Source organism: Danio rerio, chromosome 19, assembly GCF_052040795.2.
Source record: "Danio rerio strain M-AB ecotype USA chromosome 19, GRCz13ab, whole genome shotgun sequence".
NCBI classification, from domain to species: domain Eukaryota; kingdom Metazoa; phylum Chordata; class Actinopteri; order Cypriniformes; family Danionidae; genus Danio; species Danio rerio.
The window spans coordinates 17,061,683-17,088,616 of record NC_141039.2 but is presented as its reverse complement, the minus strand read 5'-3'; the positions used below and the strand labels follow the sequence as shown (position 1 = coordinate 17,088,616).

At 35.5% G+C, this 26,934-nt stretch overlaps 2 protein-coding genes across 2 annotated transcripts in view; one reads left to right on the top strand and one right to left on the bottom strand.

Annotated features, from left to right (window-relative positions):
- Nucleotides 1-26,934, top strand: part of LOC147839576 (uncharacterized) — an 846,284-nt gene that overhangs the window by 7,213 nt on the left and 812,137 nt on the right. The gene's annotated exons all lie outside the window — the stretch shown is intronic.
- Nucleotides 20,457-26,934, bottom strand: part of LOC148679771 (uncharacterized) — a 174,586-nt gene continuing 168,108 nt past the window's right edge. Inside the window, exon 2 of the mRNA XM_088651486.1 lies at nt 20,457-20,634. The gene's annotated coding sequence lies outside the window, so the exon portion shown is untranslated. The remainder of the gene's footprint in view (nt 20,635-26,934) is intronic.

Sequence of the window (26,934 nt, the reverse complement as noted above, 5' to 3'; positions counted from 1 at the left end):
CTGTCCCCGCGCCAGATTTCTGCGGCGCAGGAATAAATTTCCGAATAAATCGCGGGAGCAGAACTCTAGCACGGAGCTCCATAAACAAAGCAGCACGCGTCGCGTTTTTAATGTGACTTTGCACGCGATAAGAGAATATAGCCAGTTAACCTGAAACAGTACATGCGGTTACAAGTAACAAATCACAACTAAATACATTTGAGAGCTAGAGTCAACGAGGCAACTTTAATCGCACGTACTTACACTTGAGAAATGGAGGAAGAAATCCATCCTGACGTCCATCTGTAAGTTACTCTTTACTGATCCTTCCTTTAACAAACTCAGATGAAGTATTCTTTGTAGCATGTAGCTTCCAGAAGTTTCCAACTGCTTGGCTATAATGCTGATGTTTCATCTTTGGGTAGAGACTCAATATATCCATCTGCAGTGTGACTTCAATCGACCAGCATGTTTGTGGGTGTGCGTGTGTTTGTGGGTGTGTGTGTGTCTGGGTTTCTGCGTCAGAGGGCGAAACACCTAATGAATCGGTATCAAGGCGACTCGTTTGAAGCACTATGAGTCGACTCTTTTATAGATGAATCAACTGTTTTAAACACTGTATTCTTACAGATTTAAGCCTTAGCTGGATACTTCACTTCACTTAGAGCTGTGTTACACACTACATGGAGGGGAATTTTCAAAAACCCATAATATGGGCTCTTTAATTACAAAGAATATAAAACGCTTAAATCTTTGTTTGTTAGGGCAAGAAAACCTGGTTACACAGATCTAAATGATGAAAAGTTTGTGATTATTGATAATGTGTTTCATGTACAAGTTAGTGATGTGAAATGTATGGTTGAAAGAAGAGTCGTCAAACTTACCATGTTAGCCTTCTCAAGGAATGGAAGGAGGCCAAGTTACAGCCAGAACTAGAAATGTCACTCATGATAAGGAAAGTGGGGGAAGATGAAAGTGAATCAGCAGAGGAGATGGTAACAGAGGAAGCATGGAAAGCTAAAACTGGAACACCTGGAAGAAGAAAACCAACAATAGTTACAAGATTTACTTAACTATTACTGTTCATTGTTCCAGCAAATTCCAGGTAGAACAGACTTTATAAAACACACAATTCATCTCACCTATACCATGCCATCAAGACAGAGACCATATAGAATCCTGCAAAAACTGTTAAAGTCATTAAAAGATGAGATCAAACTATGAAGGAGTTGGGGGTCATAGAGGCTTTATTACCAGAATAGAGTAGCCTACTTGTCATCGTCCCAAAGAAAGATGGATCCTCATGAGTCTTAGGGACTTCCATAAGCTTAATGCCCAATCGAGGTTTAATGCCTATCCTATGCCTAGGATTGATGGTCTGTTGGAGAGGATTGGACATGCCTGCTACATCACAACATTGGACCTGTGCTAGGGGTACTGGTAGGTGTCCCTCCATCCTTCATCAAGACCACTGACTACCTTCAGAACACCAGTTGGGCCATCAGTTCACCATTCTTCCATTCAGATTACATGGGGCACCTACAACCTTCCAGCGACTCATGGACAAAGTTCTCGGGCTGTAAAGAGTGGGCAGCTGCATACCTAGATGAAGTTGTGATTTATAGTCACACATGGATGGATCATTTGCAACACCTAAGGCAGACCCCAGAGAAGATCCAAGTGGCCGGTCTTTCCTTAAATGTGGCAAAGTGTTAGTGGGGCAAGCAAGAGTTGTCTTTGAGCACAGGTAGATAAGGTGGAAGCAATTTGGTGGAACCGGAGGACCCCGAACTAAGAAGGTGGTGTGTTCATTTCTAAGACCTGTGGGCTAGTACCTGGCTTCCTCAACAGCAGCACCTTTAACAGACCCATCTACCAAAGGGACAAAGAAACCAGTCATTTGGACTGAGGTCTACGAGCAGGCATAGAAAACACTTCAATAAAGACTCTGTGCACATCTAGTGCTGAAGAGTCTGGTCTTCACTTAAAGATTCCAGGTGCAGGTGGACGCATCCGATAGAGGGATTGGCATGGTACTGGCTCCAGGACCACCTGGAGAGGAAAGACCTGGGGTGTTTCTGAGTAGAAAACTGTTGCCCAGGGAAACTCTGTACTCCACAGTGGATATAGAGTGTCTGGCCATCAAGTGGTCGCTAGAATCCCTACAATACTACCTCTTGGGGTGGGATTTTGACCTGGATACATTGTACAAGGTGTTACAACATTAAAACTTCAAGATATGTCATTGCCCTGGGAGGAAAAACCTAGTAGCCATGTCCTGTCCAGGTTACCGGACAGTAGGCGGCTCAGAGAGAGGGAGGATAATGTGAAAAAGTGAGACTTCTCCCTACCATCCCCGACAGCCACACTGGTACACACACCACACACACACTTGCATTGTTACTTACCTTCATTCCTTTCCCCTTTATGAGCTGGCAGTGACGAGTGCACGCTCCTTTTTACCAGCATTCAGTCAGTAATCCACTTTTCCATGTCCCCTCCAGTCACCCAGATTTATTCATGAAAACACCCCCATTGTCTTTATATTCTTTGTTTGTCTGTTTGTATGTGTGGAAGGTTCAAACTTCAGTGCAGGGCTGGCCAAACCAAGCAAAGGGAAGGCACGTGCTTATGACGACAGAAGCCACGGCATGGTGGCACTACACGCTCGGAGTCTGACCAAACCATAGCTGTTTTGTGTGGGGTACCTCCATTGTTAGTATCTCCGTTAAGAGAATAAAAATATGTGTTTATGTTTAATTGTGTTTATGTTGTATGTGATTATTATTTGTTTAAATATGTTGTGTTTTTTTATGGAAAAGATGAGTTGGTAAAAGCTACTTACCTGATGATAGATGCAAGGGGGCATATAAAAGGAGAAGCCAAACTCCAGATCGTCATCAGTTTACCTGGCTAGTAAGCAGTGTTGTGCAAGATACCTCCAAACTGTAATACATTACAGATTACTTATTACTGTTATTTAAATGTAATCCCTTACCTTACAATATTACTGTCTCAGAATTGTAATATGTTACATTACTCTTATATTAATTTTTAGTTACTTTCACCAAAATAACTACAGAATTAAAACTTAACATTATAAAATTCTATAATGTTCTATAATGAGCATTTTACATCCAGTAGAAAGTGATTTGATGTAGCAGAATGACTGTGACCTCTCCAGGCTACTAACAATATAGTATATAATTGGCAATGTGATGGCTCAAGACAATGCAAGAAAGGATGTCAGCCAGAATTACAAATGATCTGTTAAAAGTATGGTAGAGGTAAAGTGATTATCTGGCAATATCTGTGAATGGCTTGGCTATATTCATATTAGACACAACAGGCCGATATGTAAACTCCAATGCCATGACAAAATTCAGATTTTGTTTCTTTTCTTATTGTTGCCATTATTGTATTTACTTTACATTTATGTGGTTTACAACACAATACCGTCCTGCACAAAGTGAGCATGATGAACAGTTTTCTCAGTATAATGTTTGTGCACCGATTTCCTGTTTGTGGACAAAACTGCTTGCGAGCTCTCACATACGCTGCTCGCGCACAAATTGTCACGATATCTCAAATACGCATTGCTCACGCACAAGTTTTCTTGCGTGCTCTCAGTACACTGCTCTCTCAGTGAGATTATATGCAGACTCACAATTCTTGTCTTGTGTTCCCTCTTCCTTTCAAGCTTTTTAATATGAATTATATTAGTACACTATTTATTAACAATAACCAAAATACTAAAATAGACTCATAATTTTTTATCTAATAAACCATAACATTGTTGGCTGTATGTTATATGATGAGATATTTCAAATAAAAAAAGCATTTAAACAAAAATAAAAACTAACGCAAGCAGAAATGTAACTAATAGAAACACTTGATAAGGTATTATAGCCTACTGTACTATTCACTCTTCAAATAAATCTCATTATCAATCACATTTTTTTATGGCAACTAAAATAAAGTGAACTAGTGTCTGTTGTTTTTCACATTGTTGATGAGATTGTGGAGGACATTTTCCCTGCCATCATCTTCATTTTGAAAAGAAGCTGTTCCACACATATTGTCATTAAGTACTTTAATTACTTTGTTGTGGTAATACTATAGTTGCTATGGTAACACAACAAGTGTAATATAAACAAATGATCCAGTGCTGTAGTTTTTTTTACAATATGGGGTGGATTGTACTACAATTCACCACACTTTACTGTAGTAAAATACACTTTATATTTAATTTTATGAGTTCACTATTCTTAATACGACTGTATGCTTAAGCATTCATTGTAAATACTATAGCCTAAAACATAGGCAGTATACCTTACACTCAAAAACACTAGTATTTATTATAGAATTTATCTTAACCTGTAAGTAATTAGTGTAACAATATATAAACCATAAAAAACATTCTTGGGATAACAATTAAATAGGAGGATCTCTGGAGAGCAACAGAACGAAAGGAAGAGGAAACACACGGCATAGATTGTGAGTCTGCATCATCTGACGGAGCGAGAGCAGGTCGTTAGCACGTGAGCAGCCCAGCCAGTGTTGAGTGAACGCGAGAAGTTTTGTCCACAGAGGAAAGCGGCACGTTCACTCATTCATATTACATGAATGAGCTTACGACATTTGTCAGTGAAATAACGGCATTGCACTTACGTCCGTCTCGCGAATGCACTGTCTTATGCCATTTTCATCTATTTGACGCTTTTCCGCTGTGTGTACTGCGGACCGGGCTGAGCCAATATCGCCGGACCTTGAGCTCAGAAGCTGAAATCATTCCGCATTCAAAGTAAAAAGGTCCCATAGCCAGAGGGAGATTAATGACAGCACGCGTATATATTCTCTAGCCACGAACAGGAAATATAACTGCGGTATTTTTTATTTGTTAATGTCTTGCGGCCGAAAAGTGTGTTGTAACACACGCGTTATAGATATATATTTGGACTGGACATTATTGTTTGAAATCTTTGTAAATAAACATCACCTTTTTTACACTTTCAGGTTAGGCCATTAGTTTTTGGATTGTGTTATTTGTGTGTTTTTGTGGTGTCAGGTCTCTCACGCCTCATGGTGGATCCCCTACGTGTTCACTACACTACATCACAGTTACCCAATGACTTAGGCCAATCGGCCTATCCATTAGAAAAGTCTGGTGGTAGGCAAGTAGCTTTTTACAGAATGTCTGGTAAAACATTAATATTTTTTCTTGCGGTTACATCTATAAATATGAACACTGTAAACATTGCACTTGTTTCTTGTAAAATGTCAGTTAAGAAAAGTCAGTGTCATTTGCTATCATTACTCTGTGCAATACAAATCAACACAGAGTTGATCAAGTGGTTGATTGTGGCCTGTGAAATGTTGGTCCACTCCTTTTCAATGGCATCCTAAACATGCTCAATGGATGACATGTCCGGTGGGTATGCTGACCATGCAAGAAATGGGATTTTTTTCACTTTGCAGGAATTAAAGATCCTTGCAACATTGGGTTGTGCATTATCACGCTGCAACATGAGGTGATTTTTGTGGATGTATGGCATTACAATGGGTCCCAGGATCTTGTTGGAATACCCCTGTGCATTTAAAATGCCATTTAAAACATGCAGCTGTGTTTGTTGTCCACAACATATGCCTTACCATAGCATAACCCCACTGCCACCTTGGGCCTATCGATTCACAATGTTGACATCAGCAAACGAGACACCCACACAACGTCATACACAGTGTTTGCCATCTGCCCTGTACAGTGAAAAATGGGATACATATGTGAAGAGAACAACTCTCAAAGTGCCAGATGCCACTGATTGTAAACATTTGACTGACACTATCCAACTCAAGTCAGTTGGGCTGACAAGCTGCAGTGAGGTGAACTTTCCAATGAAGACCACAAGCATGCAGATGAGCTTCCCTAGGATGGTTTCTGACAGTTTGTGCAGAAATTCTTTGGTTATGCAAACTGATTGCAGCAGTTGTCTAAATCTGATTGCTCAAACCACTTCAGGAGGTGGTCTGGGACAAATTCCAGACCAAAATGGACATATTTTCTCCTCCCAAAATGTAAAAAATAAACATTTAAAGAGCATGTTATAGATTGTGTGACCATTAGCTATAAGATAAAATTTGAAAAGAAACAGAAACACCACAAATGACAGTTTGTGATGTTTTGTGTTCCATTTTACACTGCTCAAAAAAATAAATAAATAAATAAATAAATAAATAAATAAATAAATAAATAAATAAATAAATAAATAATCAAATGATAGCATCAAGTCAGTTAAGCACCTGGGATATTGATCTGGTCAGTTAAGTAGCAGAGGTGTTTGTCAATCCATTTTAGCTGCTTTGATGTTTATGAAATTAAAATTAATGCAGTAGATGGACAACAAAGAGACAACCTCCAAAAAATAAATGGTTTTATAAACAGAATCTAGATATTTGTTCCGCTAATCATCTTGTCTGTTTGCCCTAGTTTTGCATTCGGCTAAGGTCAGTGTTACTTTGGGTAACATAAGACCTAGACTCTAATACCTGTTTGCCCTCATTTTGTATTTGGCTAAGTTCAGTGTCACTTTAGGTAGCATAAGACCTAGACTCTAATGCCTGGACTCTGAGGTTGCAAAGGCAGGCCAAATATGTCAAGATAAATGCTAAAATGTTTACTATGTCTCCCAGAACAATCTCTAGATTATAAAATAGATTCCAGAAAACATGCAGTTACTCTACACTGTTAGACATTTCTGTAAATTACACAGTTATTTACTGTATTTCACCCAGTGTAATACTGCAAATTCCTTTTACGGTAAATAACTGTATTTACCGTTGCATTATGGGAATTTAGTGTGACGTCGAACAACATATACAGCGATGTACTGTATTTGTAAAAATTCGTGTATTATACTGTATTTTCCACAACTGCTTCAACGCCACCTTGCGGCGATTCGACTACTCTGCACCACATTTTGCCTGAGGACCCTGGAGCAATTCTGGAGGACAATTTATTAGTGTGCCTGAAGAACATACTGGATTTAACAAACTTTACTCTGGTAAGCTGAGGCAGTGTTTCATTTTACAGAATGTTTTGTGGACGAGAATAGAACAAAGTAAAGTATAAAGTTGGCTATTATTATTTTCTCTGGCTTGGCGTTATTTCGCCCATTTGAGAAATATATCATCTATTAAGATGTTACCTTTATTTAATTTATTACATTAACACTACTATTACTTTAAATAAGACTGTTTATGACTATTAGCCATTGTTCTCGTCATATCTTTTTATTTATTTACATAGGAACCGGTGTTGCAGCGGGTTTTGGTTTAGGAGGGAACCAGAGGTATGCAGACAGTTTTGGAGGACACTTAGCACGAGACAACGGTCCGGCAGAGAGTGTTTTCCCCCAGAAGAATATGAATGAAAGACCATCAAATAATCCAGGTAAAAGTGCGTCTGTCTGTGCTGACAACACTCGACATTGATTTGAGCACCTCTATTAGCATTTGTTTGCTCGGCAACATTGGCTGAAGCGATCTTAAAATGGTAATGTTAACTGTTAGCTAAACTGAGCTAAGTTTATACTGAATTGGACTCAAACTCATTTTAACGTGCAACGTTTAACTTATATTGATTTATACTATATATATTAGATGTTGTGAACTTATTTTTCTCTGGTTTAGAGTAATTTATAACGTTAGCTTGAGAAAATAACATCGCGACGTAACCTATAAGAACGTTAACGTAAATCTATACAATATGCATAGAGGTAAAGTTGGTTTTATATTCGCACATTCGTTCATTTAGAAGACTCTAACGTTATACTGTTTACCATGTTACTTTGAATATTCGATCAGAATTAGCATGCCAGTATGACTTGAAATCAACATTAACACTGTTTATTTGACCGTGAGCATGTTGTACTTTGATAGTCGTTAGCTGCTAAAATGATTTCACTATTTAGAGTTTGCAAATAATACTTTTATGAAATTAAATTATTAAGGGGGAAGTCTGAATCTGCTAATATAAAACCAACTTTACCTCTATGCATTATGCTAATAACCACCTTTTTGCTATTTATTGTTTGCTAATTATTTTTTTATCACAACTCTTGACATTTGGTTTAACATAATTGTTACCATTATATTTTTTTCTGTTTAGATATGGCACGAGCACAGCACCAGGTTTTGTCTGAAGAAACAAACAGCATTTCGGAGGAACATCTTGATCAGCACAGCCTTATGCTTAAAAAATAAGCAAGACCAGTAAGCAACCAAGGTAAACAAATAAAAAAAAAGTTGTGTGGAGGTTGTGGATTGTAGCATGGTATTCTTATCTGTATTTTTGGCTTTTTTATGGTCTCAATATAGAATACTGGGAGCCTGCCTGTGCAAACTGGACCTCATACAACAGTAAGTACTGTACATCTATTTGTTTCTCAATATAGTAACGTTACTTTTAATACAAAATGTGTCACATGTTTAGTTGCTAGCTAAATAAAAAATCTTTTTCCCTTTTTTATTAAACCATTTAGTAGGGTTTTTTTTTCATCTTTGTTTATAATATTTTTGAGCAGATTGAGGTCTGTCATGGGTCAGACATTTCAAAATACAATAATTAGTATTGGGATACATGCATTTGTCTATGTATTAAATGTCTTTTTCCCCATTTCATGTTGCCTAAATATTTTGTAATATTAAATAATAAATATTATTAGATTAAATAAAATAATAAAAATTTTTGTATAAATAATTCCAGAGGATGAAACAAAATGCACAGCAACAACCAGAGTAAGCCAGAAGAAGGCAGGAGAAGTAGTGAAGAGAATGACAACCATGAACAACAGTGAGTTATCCTTCTTTCACCAGCTAACTGAGAACTTGGATTAGGTGAGACACTCTCAATAGTTGTATCAGTATTCAGTCTGTTTTAGTTTATTAGGAATACATAAACAAATAGTCTAATCTGTCCTGCTGTGAATCAACCCATCACAAATGCTTCAATGTTTTTGTAAAACCTTGTTAGGGGAAAAAATAAACAGGACATTCTGGTTAGTTATCTTTTAAACATGGTAGTGAGCAGGTTATGAGCAGGAGCCAGTTGCTCAGTACCAGCTGAAAACTAGCCCAACCTAGCTGCCATGCTTCAAAATAACTAACCAGTATATGATTTATTTTTTTTAAACAAGCTTCTTCTATGCTTATGTTAGTCTGTTTGTCCTTATCCAGAGTTCTTCATAATCCTGGACTGGGCCAAATCCTGACCAGATGCTGTGGTGGTCATGGAGGAGTGAATCCTAAAAGACACACGTGATCAATGAGTTTCCGCATTGATCCAATGGGCCAGCCTGACCACCCGCTGGTGAACTTTCAAGCCTCCGGTGCCTAGACTGCGGCCTTGCACAAGTTTGGCTAGAGGAGAACTGGTCGTGCCCAACTGAGCCTGGTTTCACTCAAGGGCTTTTATTCTACACTTTCGTCAGTTGGTAAAGTTTCTTCCATGCCACTGTCGCCACTGGATCGTTTGGCTACGATTGGTGGATCGGTGGATTTGCTCTTCAGTGTTTGGACTTTCAGCAGTGACATTTACTGCTTCAATTCTGAAAACTGGACTGAAGCAGCTTCAATTTACAAGAACTTCTATGTTAAGCTGCTTTGACATCATTGATCTACATTGTAAAAGTGCAATAGAAATAAAGATGAATTGCATTTGAACATGTGAATTCAGACCTTGTTGAGCATTTGACACCAGAATTAGTAATATTTTAAAGTTGTGTTGTTTCTGAGTCGGCTAATAGTTACAAATATTTATTTTTCCAACAATATGCAATTCAGAAGTTTAAATTTTTATTGTACATGTATGTTCTAGTGCTTTGTGTGATTTATTTATTTTTAATGTGTTGATTTTATTGCTTAATGTAATTTTCACACATTTTCCTTAAATGCTTTAAGCATTATTAATGTTTTAAAGAATGGAATATTTTGTAATTGTGTCTGGTTTAATGTCAGTAGTACTTAGTACAATTGGGTTTTTTTTTTTCTCAACAATATGCAGGTCAGACACTTAAATTAGTTTTGTACATGTATGTTAATGTGCTTTGTCATTTTCAATGTTTTTTTTCTTAAAATAAAATATTTTGAATGATTGAAATGTAATGTTTTTACACATTTTTAAGCTTGTTTTAAGCATCTCCAATGTTTTAAATAAAGAGTGTTTATTTTGTTAATATTTTGTAATTGTGTCTTTTTTAGGTCTATAGTATTAAAATAATATTAATAAAATTATATTATAAAATATTTAGGACAAAATTAAAAGGTTTACAGTAGCTAACTGTTAACTTAGGTTTTTACAGTAGTTAACCATTTTCAGACACTACAGTAACATGCTGTAAACGGATTTACAGTTGTGTACTGTAAATCTAAAATACAGTAACTTACTGGCAACAGTGTTGCCAGTAAGTTACTGTAAAAACCCTTTGAAATGTCTAACAGTGTAGGATAGCTAGACAGGGCTGTAGATTGTCCTGAACTTTTCAGCAGGACTGGCATTTGCTCCTTTTTGCAAGGAGGAACATAATGACCACTCTCTACAAAATAATCTCCAGCAGACCACTAGTGTTAATATCTTTGTAAAAACAACCATAAAGAGATTTCATGAGGGTGGCCTGAGGGTCAGACAACCTCTAGCAGACCCAGTGTTCACTTTCTTGCACCTTGAAGCTTTAATGGCATTTGTCATTGAACCAGAAATTGGCTGGTGTGTCACTGGTGTCATGTAATTTTCACAGATAGGAGCAGACTCACCCTGATCACATAGGAGGACATGGAAGGGTCTGTAGAAGCCTTGTAGAATGTTATGCTCCCTATAACATTGTTCACCATTACCTGTTATTAGTGGGTCTAGAATGGTCTAGAATGGTGTATCATAGGAGCAACACAGACTACCCCAACCTAGGCCAGGGATGTTCAACCCTGCCCCTGGAGATCTACCTTGCTACAGAGTTCAGATCCAACACACAGATTAACCAATGAATTAGGACCTGAACAGCACTTATTAATTACCTGCAGGAGTGGTTGATATGGGTTGCAACTGAAATCTGCAGGAAGATCAGGTAGATCTCCTGGAACAGGCTTAAGCACTCCTGGTCTAGGCAATGCCACAAGTTATCAGGGTAAAATCATTGGATCCTGGGATCCTCTGAGTGCATGACAATAACTGTTTAATAATGTCAGGAGTATTCAGGCAGTTTCTATAGGGTGAAAGAATTGATACCATTGTATGGTCCCCGGGCTGATTCTAAATCCGATAGAACAACTCTGTGAAATTATGTTTTTGTCCATCTAATGCCACCATGTTGCACCCAAGACCACCAAGAAGCTCAATTATGCAATGGTCTATTTCTGGTAGGAAATACCCAAGGACACCACAGGTTGTCTTGAAAGGAGCATACCCTGATGTGGTCAGGCATAGATTAAACCCATACAAACAACTGAGAGTTACTGGAATGAAATTTCAGCGAAAAGACTAGGATTGGGGGAGAGAACTCTGAGCTCGGAGATAACAGAGCCAAGGGCTCCCGCCTGGTCAATGAGCATGTGAGAGGGTACGAGATCCAAGTAGTTCTTGAGAGCTCCCCCTGATAAAGAAGGAAAGGTGGAGATGGGGTGGATGGGGGGTAACTTCAAAAAATGAAATTGAGTGAGAAATGCTAGTTGGGCGATTTATAGCGAGTTTGAAATTATTCGATTGGCTTGCTAATGATTACAGATGAGAGACCAGCTGTGACCAATCATTTCACGAGCTACTCTCAAAATTAGTTTCATTTAATTACTTATTTTTTTAACATAGGAATTTCTGTGAAAAGAGCTAAAGTAAAATATATAAAAGTATAGAGGGTTTTTATATTTTGTGTTAGAGAGAGTAGTTTAAAAACAAATGAATGTAAACTGTAATACTTTTTTAAAGATGTCCTGCACGTATCTGCATAATAAAGCTAGAAGTTTTATATATGTTTCATTTACTATATATATACAGTAGAGGTCAGAATTACCCCCCCCCCCCCCACCCCCCATTTGCCATGATGAGAGTACATAATATTTTACTAGATGTTTCCAGTAAGACACTTCTATACCGCTTAAAGTGACATTTAAAAGCTTAACTAGGTTAGTTAGGTTAACTAGGCAGGTTAGGGTAATTAGGCGAGTCATTGTATAACATTGATGGTTTGTTCTGTAGACTATGGAAAAAAATGCTTATAATTTTGTACTTAAAATGTTTTTTTTTTTTTGTTTTTTTTTTATTAAAAACTGCTTTTATTCTAACCTAAATGAAACAAATAAGACTTTCTCCAGAAGAAAAAAAAACATGATCAGACATACTGTGAAAATTTCCTTGCTCTGTTAAAGATCATTTGACAAATATTTAAAAAAGAAGAAAAAAAGTGGGGCTAATAATTCTGACTTCAAACTATATATATATATATATATATATATATATATATATATATATATATATATATATATATATATATATATATATGTATATATATATATATATATATATGTATATATATATATATATATATATATATATATATATATATATATATATATATATACAAAGTAGCAGGCCCAGATCACGTTTTAAAAGTAACTTTCCTCAACACTGTGTATAATATCAAACAGTGTTTAAAGCATTACACACCTTATTTAGGTTATTATTATGAATGCACTGATGACAATAAAAATGTTTTATGTGCTCACAAAGACTTGTCATGTGAAGTGTTATATAAATCTTTTGTAGGTATGCATATGTGTGTGTGCGTGTCTGCTTTTGTCCTGAACTCTTAAACTACCCCAGGACTATCTGCTATGCAAACAAACAGCGGTTGCACAGGACACAGCAAAGCAGGCGCACTCTGATTGGATAACAACTTACATAATCAGGCTGCCACGGCGACGGCCCTGAGGAGGGAGGGGGTAGGGCTGACAGCACATGCACATACACTCATACAAAACCATACGCAATGCACGTATACATGTTTGCTCTTCAAAAGTCTAGTAAATCAAGCAAATTTGAAGACTGGTCAAACTGTTCTAATAAATGTTGTAGGGTGTTACATTTCATCTAAAATAGTAATGTTTCTAAATGCATGTTAATCATCAAACATTCAGAATAGAACATATAACCTTTAAAATAATAAATGCTCTTTGGATGCCACACATTAAAACAGTGTTGTGCAGAGAATGCATTTTCCTGACGACACATCATGACGCATTTCACACTAATTACTTGTTTACAATGAACTTCAGCAACATGTTCTGTCACATGTGAAGTGAGGATTATGGAATTAGAATAAAAAAGGAAGAAACAAACAAACAAACTATAATTAAAATGATGCCAATTATATTTTGAATTTATCTTTTTGACAGCAATAAAATGGTGAGCAAATGCATCTAAGATGTTCCTCTTGATTATTAAAGACAGCGGTAATCTCAGAAGCACCTCCTCAGGAGACTTAGATTTCAAAAATGCATCAAGCTATTTTAAGATTTGTCAAGATATAAAAGTGATTTCTCATTATTAACTATCAAGACCAAACAAGCAGAGCTATAAAACAGGTAACATTTAACCAAAACTACCAATGGCCATTGAGTGAGAAAATGTACTATATACAGTAGACAGCATAAACGAGTACACCCTCCTTTAAAAATGAATATTTTTAGCCATTTCTCAGTGTTGGCCATTCGTTTTGATGCATTTAAATAAAGCAGTTTCATCAAACAGTTATATTCATTTTTTTCCTATTCATCAAAGCATATATTTTTAAATTATTTTCCCTAACATATTAATTTGGGTGTTCTAATTTTTGAATCAAGATCTTCAATTATTAAGTTAAATTAGTTTGAGGTTTGGATTTGATACTGACTAATCTAATGTACACAAATATATTATATTATGGCATCCTAAATAAAATAATAATCTAAAAGAGATTGAGATCTGTGAGGGGTTTACTCTGCAAAACGGTGAAGAAATGGTTAGCAGACAAAATTGTAAATGTTTCGGAGTACTGACTTAAATCCAATTGAGAATCTGTGGAGAAAATGTTGGAGCTCATCACTAAAGATGAATGGAAAAGTATACCAGTGGAGACCAATGGACAAAGCTGGTCAGCAATTATAGCAAGCATTCAATTGCTATAATAGCCAACAACAAAAACACAAAACTTGCTTAAAAGTAACTTTAAGTTAAGTAATTTGCCTGGAGTATGAATAATTTCAAAAGCATTTATTGACTATTCCTTTCAGCTTAGTCCCTTTATTTATCAATGGTCGCCACAGTGGAATGAACCGCCAACTTATCCAGCATATGTTGTACACAATGGATGTCCTTCCAGCTGCAACCCATCACTAGGAAACACTCATACACACACACATACACTACTGACAATTTAGCGTACCCAATTCACCTATAGCGCATGTCTTTGGACTTGTGGTGGAAACATATATGGCAACGCAGTGGTGCAGTAGGTAGTGCTGTCGCCTCAAAGCAAGAAGGTCGCTGGTTCGAGCCTCGACTGGGTCAGTTGGCGTTTCTGTGTGGAGTTAGCATATTCTCTCTGCGTTCGTGTCGGTTTCCTCTGGGTGCTCCGGTTTCCCTCACAGTCCAAAGACATGTGGTACAGGTGAATTGGGTAGGTTAAATTGTCCATAGTGTATGAGTGTGTATGAATGTTTCCCAGAGATGGGTTGCAGCTGGAGGGCTTCCGCTATGTAAAAACATGTGCAGGATAAGTTAGCGGTTCATTCTGCTGTGGCAACCCCAGATTAATAAAGGGAATAGGCCGAAAAGAAAATGAATGAATATATATAGCAGAAAAAGTTGGAACTTCTAAATTTACTTTGACCTGTTTTTCATACAACGCAACATTACTTGCATTTAGCATTTCAGTACAATACAACAAACATAATTTAATGTGTCCCTTATGATTTTGTTTTTTTCCCCTCAAAATAAATACAATTTTGGTTGTTGCAACACATTTCAAAAAAGTTGGAAGAAAAAAGCATTTACCCCTTTGTAATGTTGCTACTCCTTTTCAAAACTCCTAAAAGATGTTTAGGGACTGAAGACACCAGGTGAAAAGTGTTTCATGTGTAATTACATCCCATTTTTCCTGCAAACAAAGTGGGCAGCAGTTTTCATTGTCACATTTTGTGCTTAAACCCCCCCCCACATATTCTCTATTGAGGACAACCCGGGGCTGCAGGCAGGCCAGTCTAGTACTTGTACCCTCTTCCTCCACAGCCAGGACTTTGTAGTGTGTGCAGAAGGTGGTTTTGCATTGTCTTGTTGAAATATGCATGGGCTTCTCTGAAAAAGATGTCTTCTTGAAGGTAGCATTTTGTGGTCCAAAATCTCTATCTACCTTTTAGTATTAATGGTGCCAAAGTTACCTTTGCCTAGGGCACTTGACCATGACAGACCCTGGATTTTGGACCTGTTGTTGGAGCAGTCTAGACAATCTTTTTTTTTTTCTTAGGTCCAGAGTACACAGCGTCCATTTATTACAAAAATAAAAAAATAAAAAATTGAAATACTGATTCACCACAACACAACACAACACATGCTTCCACTTTGTGATGGTCCATCCCAGATGCCTCGGAGCCTAGACAAGTTGACAACGCTTCTGAACACTGTTAACATAGGACTTATTTTTGGCACAGTACAAATTTCACTGGCATTTGTGGATGTAACTTTGCATTGTGGTACTTAAGAAAGGTTTACCAAAGTAGTCCTGAGCCAATGTGGTGATATCACTTATAAATGAATGATAATTCTTGATGCAGTGCTGCCTGAAGAATCAGAGATCACAATTGTTCAACTTGGGCTTGCACACTTGTCCTTTACGCACAGAAATTCCTCCAGATTCTTTTAATCTTTTAACTATTTCTATCGTTAAAGGTGAAATCCAAATGTCTTCCTATCTTTCTTTGAGGAACATTTATTTTAAACATTTCAATTTTTTCTACATATTTGTTGACAAAAACTCAACTTATCTCTGCTTGTAAAGGACTAGACTTTTCTTGGATGCTGCTTTTATACCAAATCATAACGACAATCTGTTTACATCACCCGTTTCAAATTACACATACTGGTTTGTATATTTATATACATAGAGAGAAAGACAAAGAAAGAGAGAGGTGGAATTCAGGTGAAGCAGTAAGATTTTTTTGTTAACTGCCCATTCCAATACAATAAAAACTGTTACAACTCTTACAACTGGCATCACAGTGCTGCACATCTCATTACATATTTATATTATAATGAAGCAGTCCTTGTCATTTGATAATAACTAAAACATCTCATTCCTAGGCATTAGAATCTTTCAGTTTAAAAATGAGAATTAATGGAAAAAAATATAATGTATATACGCAAGAAATATATATTGAACAGACTATGCAACTGACTGAGAAGAGTATTGCTATAATTTGAGATAAAAAAAAGAGCACCAAAACTTTCTACTTGCTCAAGTCAAGTGCAGTATTAAGGCTGAAAGCATTGATGTAACTCAAGCTTGTCTTTGTCCTTCATTTAATCCAAGGGTTCTGTCCTTCTTCCTCCACCCCCACCCTGCTCTTCTCCATTCCCATTTCATTGTTTCACAACGCAGTCTGTGGATGAGTCTTGTTTCCTGTTTGAGGAGGGAGGAGTTGAACTCAGACAGCAGTGGCAGGTGGCTTCATGCTGCTTTTGTTTGTGTGTGAGTTCTTTTCTCAGAACAAGTCTATCAGTTACTTAGTTCATGATGTTATTCCCACATAAACAGAACCTCTAGAAACCAGCAACAAAAATAAAGTTCTAACAGCTTGAGCAACTTTCTCACATTTCTTCTCACTTTCTAAAGTAAAATAATATAATCCTCCCTCAAGCTGTGGCACAACTGATCTCAGAACAGTAAAGCCAGAGGTCCATAACCTTAGAGTTGCAAGAGTTTCTATCAACTAAACAACAGTTTCTGCATAAGCTGTATAGCTGTAGGCTAGATCTTTATATTAAACATGCAGCTCCTCTTAAGATGAAAACATTTTGTGAAATATGCGACAAAGCCCTCTACCGTATTTGCAGGCCTACATAGTTTTACATAAAATACAGTTTCCACTAAACACTAGAGGCAGTAAATCACACAATAAATTGTAATTAAATATCCAAGTCTACATGATAAAAAAATCTATCAAAACTTTTTGGTAAATACAGTAGTTGTGGTAGCTAGTATTTTACAATTTAAAATACTGTAAATTTTGAAATTTCTAAATTTCTAACACCCATAAGCATGTGGGATAAAAAAGCAGATGATGAACAATGCCCATATTAAACGCCTTTTGCACAAGCAGAGAAAAATGCAAATTTTTAGAAGGTGATCAGTGTGGTTCACAGAACTACAAAACAAAGCACCACTATGGTAAAAGACATGAAGTTAAAGTAATGTAATAAACATTATTTATCAACACTTGATGCAACAGAAAACTCTAATGTGTATCAATGATGAAAAAAAAAAAATATATATATATATAGTAACACCATAATAATGACAACAACAACAACAAAATCATACAAAACATGAATGTTATGCAGGAAATTCTCGGAAATTCAATATACAGTTATTAACCGTATATATATATATATATATATATATATATATATATATATATATATATATATATATATATATATATATATATATATATTTATTTATTTATTTATTTCAGATTTTAACTTGCATATTTAGTTTTTTTTACCATTGAAATCACATCAATGTTTTACAGTGTATCTAAGTCTATTCTTTTTCTTATTAGCATTCCATGACTTACAGCCACTGAGATAGCAGGAACTAGTTTTAGTCAAAATGGATAAAATCTATTTTTTTTTATGTTTTATGTGTGCATTTTTATATATTTTTACAGATATTTTTAAATCATTAACACATACTAACACAGATTTGAATCTCGTGTTCCCTTCACATGTAAAGTCCTATTTTCATCCAATAATTCTCTTCCAGCAACATGCTAATTTCAGATTGATATCAATTATGAGTGCAGTTATAACTGAATTACAGCTATTGAATCAATTATGAATTGAGTGTTCTGTATATGCTATACTTGTGGAGAGCTGTTCTTCAACATGTAACAGATCATTCTTGAGGTACTAAGTAGGATGCCAATGCTTGTTATTCTTATTTTTTGTAAAATAAATGAAATAATTTAATTTATTCCTATTTGATAGTAGTAGTAGTAGTAGTAGTAGTAGTAGTAGTAGTAATAATAATAATAATAATAATAATAAATTATATACAGTGCTCAACATAATTGAGTACACCCCATTTTAAAAAAGGAATATAGGCAATGTATTTTGATGCATTTAAACAAAACAGATTTATTAAACCGATTTTAAAATAAGATTTAAAAAACCCATATTATGGGTTTTTGAAAATTCCCCTCCATGTAGTGTGTAACACAGCTCTAAGTGAAGTGAAGTATCCAGCTAAGGCTAAAATCTGTAAGAGTACAGTGTTTAAAACGGTTGATTAATCTATAAAAGAGTCGACTCATAGTGCTTCAAACAAGTCGCCTTGATACCGATTCATTAGGTGTTTCGCCATGACGTACGAACGAAATCAAGTTATTCACGTACACGCGCAAACCCGAGAGATTTCAAACCTGAGGCCCCGCCCTCTGACGCAGAAACCCAGACACACACACACACACACACACACACACACACACACACACACACACACACACACAGACACAAACAAACAAACACACGCACACAAACATGCCGGTCGATTGAAGTCACACTGCAGATGGATATTATATTGAGTCTCTACCCAAAGATGAAACATCAGCATTATAACCAAGCAATTGGAAACTACTGGAAACTTCTGGAAGCTACATGCTAAAAAGAATACTTCATCTGAGTTTGTTAAAGGAAGGATCAGTAAAGAGTAACTTACTGATGGACGTCAGGATGGGTTTCTTCCTACATTTCTTAAGTGTAAGTACGTGTGATTAAAGTTGCCTTGTTTACTCTAGCTTGCAAATGTATTTAGTTGTGATTTGTTACTTGAAACCGCGTGTACTGTATCGGGTTAACTGGCTATATTCTCTTATCGCGTGCAAAGTCACGTTAAAAACGCGACGCGTGCTGCTTTGTTTATGGAGCTTCGTGGTAGACTCCGTGGTAGAGTTCCCGCGGCTGTCCCCGCGCCAGATTTCTGCGGCGCGGGAATAAATTTCCGAATAAATCGCGGGAGCGGTCGGTAACGGGTTTAATTTGGGACGGGAGCCGGCTGTCTAGCAATATCACGGATATTGCTATGCGAATGAGAAAGAGAGAGTCTGCTTGGTGTTTGTGTGTGTGTGTTAGTGCGCATGCGAGCGTGAGAGAGAGAGAGCGTTTGCAAGCTTTGTGTGCTTGGTGTTGTGTGTGTGTTTATACAGACATCTTGGCTGTCTGGACTGTATAGCTGGGTGATTTTTGGTTGTGTTCTCCCCCGCTCTAGCGGGATCGGGCGCGGCGTACAGAAAATGGAGCGGGTTCTCAGGTTAAAACCTGCCGGGTGCGGGCGGAAGTGGGAGCGTTGTAGTCCGGAGGTGTGTGTGTGTGTGTGTTTTTCTGTGTGTGTGGCAGCTAAAATCCACGCCTACACTATCGAGCGTGTATGAACTGTGATTACTTTTTATATTGCTGATTAGCTATTGGCCATTTCACTCTCTGACTGAAGGCAGTCGACCAATCGCGACAGACTGTCATCGGTCCAATCAGCGCAGATTAGCTTCGCGCTAAGGTGGGGTTTGGGAACAAATTAATCACTGGACGATTCATACGGGAGTCGCTGGGATAATTAGGTAAAAATAAATGCAGATTACAAGACCATGAAAGTGTTTTTTGACCTTGCATGCATATTAGACTGTTGTTGGAGACCCTTACAACCAAGATATGACCCTATTTCATGTATAATATGGGCTCTTTAAGTCACCAAACAAATTTAGAAATTGAAAGATAATACAATTAAATTCACCAAAATATTGCTAAAATATATAAATAAAATTCAACCAACAAAATTTCTACAAATGTTTCCTTTTTTTCTCCTCTTGATTTTCCCTCTATTTTAAATTTATGTTTTATATTTTACAATTCTAAAACTATAAATTTGGGTGTACTAGTTGTTGGACCATTATCGTTATTTATTTTGTTAGATAAGCTCCAGATTTGGTTTCAGTACTGACTGATCCCATGTATATGTACAAATATAATATTGTATAGTTTCCTATTAAAAAAATAAAATTAAAAGATATATTTGTGAGGGGTGTACTTATATATCCTGAGCACTGTATATTAAGGAAATTTACTGTTAATCAGGTTTCAGATTATTACAGTAGCATATTTACAGTTTTTTTTTTTTTTTTTTTTTTTTAAATAACAATTTGTCTGTGCCAATAACCATCTTTAACTCTAACACTCTTGTGATTTGAACAGTTGTTACTTGTTCTTGGACTTTGGTCATGCCAGTGTTGGTATTCATGGGAAAGGCGGTTGTCTTTTCCATGTCAACTTTTCATAAGAGACACAAACTAATCGAGAACTGGAGGAGGCTTTGTATGATAGAATTTTTTTACTCTAAAGTGAAAGGAACAATTCATCCATAAATAATCATTTAATCATCATTCTCGCCCTTATGTTATATTCTCATGCTGTTTGACCTTTTTCTTCTACAGAACACAAATGTGTTTTTACAGTTATGCAATGCAATCTCAAAAAATAAAAAAATAAAAAAATTAAAAAAATCTGGCAAAGATCTTTTAAAATTCATAGAAGATAAAAGTTTTTGGAAAGAAACTTCTTTAGAGAACAACCCTATAATTTATTTGTGTTTAAAAAAATAAATAATAATAAATACAATATTAGTTTTGGTAAAAAACATGCACTTGTTTTCCGTTTTAATTGAAATATATGTTAACGGCTTATTTAGGACCAATATTTACTTAACAAATGAGAACATTACATATTATCGTCTAAAACATAAAATCACTTACAAAAGCTAACACCTATTCTAATATCCTATATAAATCATTTAAATAAATAAATAAATAAAAATGAGGTTAAAATAATGATGATGATGATGATGATTATTATTATTATTATTAATATTATTACTATTATTATTATTATTAAGTAGGATATTGTTTATTTTTGGAAAAGTCTACCTTTACAATTTGACACATGTGAAGCACTGCAGAAATGTTCTTACCAACAGGCCCATGTCATATACAGTACAGAAACTTAATAATCAAGACAATGATCATAAACACAGCCAAGGAAAATCTCAACTGGTTTCAGAGAAAGAAAATAAAGCTAGAATGGCCCAGCCAATCACCCGACCAGAATTTGTTTGAAAAAATAAATAAAAAATAGATAAAGATCATATTCTATAGAAGAGATCCACTGAATAATCAAGATTTTAAACTCCTTTACCAAAAAAAACCTTTTACATAAATATAAATATATATATATATATATATATATATATATATATATATATATATATATATATATATATATATATATATATATATATATGTATATATATATATATATTAATTTGTATGTTTGCTTTGATTGAATTTTAACCTAAATCTGGGTCAATTTTATGTAAACAGCTTCTTTAGACAGATATAGATAGATAAATAGATAGATAGGCATTCAAACATCAACTAAGCAAACAATACATACCTATGAGAGCATACATTTCAATATGAATTGAAAGTGAAAGGGCCTTCCTTGTGGCTTTGTGTATACAACGCAATTCTACTTCTTATTTCCAGTGCATTTGTAATGAATCACATTGGGAGAGGCACAACAGTGAAATTCACTGTCCCATAATTAGCAGCAATTATTCTGAGCTGACTGAGGCTGAGAATAGCGAAGCTCAGCCAAGCAGCGTGGCTTGGGCAGGTCAGCGTGGCATATGTCACTGCATGGGTGCCTCTGATATGAGGTGGAGCTTTTGTCATGTATGATTAAAGCTGCGGGCCTGCTAGTTAGTCAATATATATTGCTTTGTACAGTTAACTTGACAGTGGCTTTCTTGTGAGTTTTTTTCATTCTTAAAGCGATGTTTTGATGTAAAATACAAGTTTAGTTTATGAAAAAAAATAAGAAAACTTTGACAGCCCAATATGTTGTCCATATCTAGTTTTGCACTTTCTTTTCTTTACTTGTTGGACTGCTCTGGATTAGTATTTGAGGGGCAAAAGAGTTATTGTTAGTCATCTAATTATAAACAGGATGACAGTTTAACAAGCTCAGCTAAAATCTTACTGCTGTTGAAGTTAAGAAGAAAACTGACATAGAAGAAGATGCTGAGTATGTGTTATAAAAAACGGACTTGTGGCAATTCATGCAATGGGTGCTTGAAATCATGTTTGCGTAACTAGTACTTGTGTACAGAGTGTTTCAGACCTTATTTGCTTAATGGAAAAGTTAACGCCTAAACCATATCCACATAAGCTTTCAGAAAAAAATAAAATAAAATGACAGCTTTTAATTACTCTAAGGAAATGCATGACACTGTCTAAATATGCCCTCTCATCTGAGAGCTCCCACAGCTCTAACAATTCTAACTCTAACAATATAATATCCTTGGAAAGAGTTGCAAACACAATAAATACCTTTTATTTAGAGCTGTGTTTTAAGCATATTAGCATTGTTAAAATGAGAAACTTCACCACTCCAGCTATATTACACCTTTTGTTTCACTGTATATTATGAGATAAACTCAAGATGGAATAGATATCTATAAAATGTAATCTTAACATGAGTAATTAGCGAAGGAGACTAGCTGCATATGCTTTGCCTTTCTGGTGTATCTACCTTCTGTTGCTTTAACCCAGGCTCATTCTGAAAATGTACTGATATAAACAATTCTGGAGAGCGCCAAATATGTCTCAGGAGCTACGTTTTTTTTTTGCTGTTTTTATTTTTCTCGAATGCACCAAAGGCCACTGTGGACATTTTTTGAGATCTCAAATTTCTCTTGTGAGTGCCATTCGTGCCTGCTGCTCTCATGTAAATACAGGTTGCTGTCAACTGACTGACTAAATGACTGACTGACTGACTGACTGATCAATCAACTGACACACCCTCCTCCTTCCCTAAACCTAACCAATAGTGTTTTCAAATGCACTAATTGAACTAATTGTCCGCCCCCTTCCCTAAACGCAACCGACAGTTTTAAAAAGCACTTCAGAAAGAAAAAAACTCACCTGTTTTTGCATGCAGATTTTATTGTATTCTCATCCTGTCATTTTCTTGTTTATTTCATTTTTTTGTCTTCTGTTTTTGTCTTACCCGCTTACTGTAACTGTTCATCACTGGACTCAGATCCAGTCAGTATATATTTAGCCCCCCTTTGATTTTTTTTTTCTTTTTTAAATATTTCCCAAATTATGTTTAACAGAACAAGGAAATTTTTATAGAATGTCTGATAATATTTTGTCTCCTGGAGAAAGTCTTAATTGTTTTATTTTGGCTAGAAAAAAAAAACAGTTTTTAAAAAAAATTTAAAGTCATTTTAAGGTCACAATTATTAGCCCCTTTAAGCTATATATATATTTTTTCTCGATAGTCTAAAGAACAAACCATCAATATACAATAACTTGCCTAATTACCTTAACCTGCCCAGTCAACCTAAGTAACCTAATTAAGCCTTTAAATGTCACTTTAAGCTGTATAGAAGTTTCTTGAAAAATATCTAGTAAAATATTATTTACTGTCATCATGACAAAGAGAAAAAAAAATAGTTATTAGAAATGAGTTATTAAAACTATTATGTTTAGAAATGAACTGAAAAAAAATATTTTATCCATAAAACAGAAATTAAGGAAAAAAATAAACAGGGGGCTAGTAATTCTGACTTCAACTGTGTGTGTGTGTGTGTGTATATATATATATATATATATATATATATATATATATATATATATATATATATATACACACACACACATATATCATATTGCATTCTTTTCTATGCTTTTGGTTAAGTAAAAAAAGTCTGTTATTGTTTTTACAATGTAATTTGTTTTACATATATTTGGAAAAAAAAAGTAATTAGCAAAAGGTGCATTGGAACATGCAGCATTATTATTGGTTTAGTTTTTTAGTAGACAACATATGAAAGCCACAACCTAACAGTTGTTTAAAGTTTGTCTAAATCGTTGTGTCCCTTATCTCTTATCCATGTCATTTTATAATATAGTCATCTGTGTATAATCTAAATGGGTTTGAAGTATTTTGTGGTGTGGGCTTCGGATTTGCACATGGAATCCAATTTGCACTGCCAAATCTTTGGATCATGTGTGTGTGTGTGTGTGTGTGTGCATGCAGCAGTGGTTCACATGATGCTGATATATAAACCAGATGTAAAGTCTAAATCATTCACCTGCATTATGTGTCATTAACCACAGAAGAAAAAAAAAAAAGTTACTTTTTGAAAAACCTACCAGTTTCACTAACAGCTGTAGCCTCTATTAGGGAAGGGACACTTAAGATTTAGACACCACAGGCTAATCGAATGTATGTGCCTTAATCTACATTTTTGCAAAATGTAAAATACATTGCTTGCGGTACATTTCATTGCACGTTTGAGATGACAAATCCACCACAGGGGGCTGTCTACAATTTTTGCATTTTGGAAATACATTAATTAGGGCATGTGTTGTTATACGTGTCAGTACACATACTTTTTGTCCATGAAAAGGTAGGGCTTGTCGTACAGATCACCTTACTAGCAACTGACCTAAACCCTTCGTTAATCCTAACAAATTCTGTTTTCAAAAGCAAATGTAAAAAAAAGTCAGTCTTAGCTATGCTTTACCTTGCTTTTATCTCTTTTGTGGAACTGTGGTTTACCAGACTTGAACCTGACCACTCTATATTACAAGTGCAACATTGTACAAAGTGAGCTATTGAGCAAACTGACTACATAAAAAAGTTGTCCACATGGAGATAAACAAGTTAGGCTAACATATTACCATACAAATCATAGACACCGTTATTTAATTAGTGGTATCCAAAGACTGCACATAATTAATCATTTATCCATTGGTGATATGTACCTGCAAATATCATTAGTGTGTAAAGGAACAAAAACTGTTGGCGTCATACTGCCCCGTAGTGTTAATTTTATCTAGAAACTGCGTGTTCAAAAGTATGTTGAAGCACATTTTATTGTTTCACAAAAATGTAAGTTCAAGCATGAGCCGGTGTGGAATTTAAAGCAGTTGATTAGACAGAATATCTGGTGAGAAATTGAAGTGCGACAAGTGATGTCATCAAAATTGGGGATCCATTTTAGTTTACGTGAGAAACTGTAAATTTTAATACAACGTATACATGTAAAGGTTGGCATTATTTTATAGCATGCTAGCTTGTAGATAACCATAAGGCTGACATAATAATAATAATAATAATGATAAAAATAAATAAATAATAATAATAGGGCGAGGCAGTGGCACAGTAGGTAGTGCTGTCGCCTCACAGCACGAAGGTCGCTGGGTCGCTGGTAGAACCTCGGCTCAGTTGGTGTTTTTGTGTGGAGTTTGCATGTTCTCCCTGCCTTCGCGTGGGTTTATTCCGGGTGCTCCGGTTTCCCCCACAGTCCATAGACATGCAGTACTGGTGAATTGGGTAGAATGAATGAAAGAATAATAATAATAATAACAATAATAAAAGGAAAAGAACTTCATGAACTTTAACGGCAATGGAGATGGTTTTCCCTCACAGTCCACATGTAAATATTGTCAATGGATGCAAATGTGGGCAAGAGATCTGGCAATACATTTGTAATGGAACTGACCCCTGTAACTCAGAAAATGTATTAATTTTGTGTCTAAGTATTAAATATATATATATATATATATATATATATATATATATATATATATATATATATATATATATATATATATATATATAAGGCAAATCAGAACATATGCTAATATTTCCATGACATCACAGTTAAGTGCTTCTTCAAATGTCCAAGATTACCAATTACATAATACACATATATGAATGTGGCAGTTTGTACAACAGACTTTGCATATTTACAAAGCTATTTCTGCTAGTAAACTAATCAGCACAGGAATATTTGAGAAAACAAACAAACAAACAAACAAAAAACAATGCTGACAATGCAAACAGATAAACACTGTTAATATATTTCATTCAAATTATTAACTGTAAAATCTCAAAAATAGTAAATTGGTTTTGGAAAGAATCGAAATGTGTAAGGATTTGTTTATGTGTGTGTGTGCGTGACTGACTGTGTATAAAAGGTCAGCAGTCAGTGTTGTTCTCAAACTCCCTTTTAGCGTCAAACACACCTCCCCCACAATGAACATCCACAGTGAGAGACACAAAAGAGGAAAGAGAGAGAGAGAGAGAGAGAGAGAGAGAGAGAGAGAGGGAGAGAGAGAGAGAGACTGAGAGAGAGAGAGAGAGAGAGAGAGAGAAAGAGAGAGAGAGAGAGAGAGAGAGAGAGAGCAAGCGAGAGAGAGATTATGTGAAATATGAGAGCCATTCAAAGAAAAGTGTGAAACATTTTTTTGAAATTCTAAGAACAAACAGAGCATTCAAACCTTAATAAAAATATAACAACAATTAATTAGATTCAAGTTCTTTAATAAACACAAGTAATGTGCTGCTTTGGCCCCCTGAAAAGCATATTAAGTTGGATTGACTCAGCTCCACACTTTTGTCACCTTGGAATTATAAGGTTCTATCTGCGTTTTGAATGATTTTGAGATATTGAGCTAAGTTTTTGCATTCCATATCAAACAGTATGTGTGTAACATTTTTTTTAAGTCTTAAAATGTAAACAACTTCAAACAAAT